We start from the raw sequence: 1,430 nt of genomic DNA, 5'->3' as shown, positions 1-1,430 counted from the left end.
AAACAAACGCTGTAGTCCAAACGAGCCGTTCGTGGTAGTTCTTGAAAAGGGATTTTTAAAAAATGAAATATCTCCCTTTGGAGTGGACTTTGAGATTTGTAACTTTCTAGATCTTTTTAAATGCCCAAACATACACACTACACACTGACTAAAATTAAAAAAGTGAAAAAGCATAATAGGACCCCTTTAATGGAGTTGTCTTCATGCACAAATGCTTGAATTTTTTAATTAACAAGTCTTAAAAACACATGCAAATGATAAAATATTGTGACGAAGCTGCAGTGGCCCGATCCTTATTGTCGAGCCCTGTCTATTCATTAATATTCTACACCAATTTAATTACCCAGAGAACATCCGCAGAGTCATCAAATGTTTCTGCCTCCCCACAAAAGTAACACAGGTCACTTAGGTCATCTATGAGGTACAGTACAATGGACAGGGTATGATTTTTTTTTTAGGTCAAATCTTCAAAACACTAATGAAACTGATGCACAAAAAGCATGTCAGTAGCATTTGTGGTTAAAAAAAACCATACCAGATTGGTCAAGCAGATTTGATGATGATGATTGGAGAAGTCAATGTTGGTATTTTGCAAAATATGTTCTGCAAACTGGAAAAAGTATAAAGAAAAAAAATTTAACAAATCCTCCTATTTCAATGAACATTTCATATGACATATGTGCTATGTCACACACCTTCAAAGCGAACACACCACATGATGTAGCATCCATCTGAAGTGGGTGAGGCTGACTTTCACACACCCAGTGTGAAACTGGAACTCCCTTTTTGCTCATCATTGGTCTACAATCAGATTTCTTCCCATCTTTCAATCATACACAACTTCCCAAAAGCACTACATCAGACTGTGGTGAATTAAATACCTTGTTGTTTCCAAACACCTTTTCTTCTTGATGTCAGGCTCTCCAAGTGGGTCAAGCAGAATGTTTTTTTTTGGAGGGGGTTTGGGTATAAAGCCTAGGTAATATGCAAAAATTCCCAGACATCACAACAAGGGAATATTAGTGCGAAAATCAACATTTATACAGGGGATAAGGGAAAGCTCAAAGGAAACTATTCTCCATCATGCCCACTATGACCTCATAGTTTGCTGGGTCCACCTGAAAATAAAAATGTTATCAACACATTGCTAAACAAAGCATCTAAGGCCTTTTGTACCGACAACAGAAATTAATTTTACACATGGCCCGAACAAAATGAATATAAAAATTAATTAATAAAAGCATTAATATATACAACAGACCTTGAGTCCCTGATATTTTCCATTCCACATGGCTGTTATAGCAAATGTGTCCATATGGAAGGCTTTCTTTGGTGAGGTCAAATTGTGCTGCCTCACTTTCAGTGTCAGATATGCATTTACAGTAGGGCAAATAAGTATTTGATACACTGCCGATTTTTCAAGTTTTCCC

At 36.6% G+C, this 1,430-nt stretch overlaps 1 pseudogene; it reads right to left on the bottom strand.

Annotated features, from left to right (window-relative positions):
- The window catches only part of LOC107569165 (uncharacterized), a 24,642-nt pseudogene that overhangs the window by 19,481 nt on the left and 3,731 nt on the right, over positions 1–1,430 (bottom strand).

This window comes from Sinocyclocheilus grahami, unplaced genomic scaffold (genome assembly GCF_001515645.1).
Source record: "Sinocyclocheilus grahami isolate Dianchi unplaced genomic scaffold, SAMN03320097.WGS_v1.1 scaffold1320.1, whole genome shotgun sequence".
Lineage (NCBI taxonomy): Eukaryota > Metazoa > Chordata > Actinopteri > Cypriniformes > Cyprinidae > Sinocyclocheilus > Sinocyclocheilus grahami.
The sequence above is the reverse complement of the archived record's forward strand: the minus strand, read 5'-3'. Positions and strand labels throughout refer to the sequence as shown.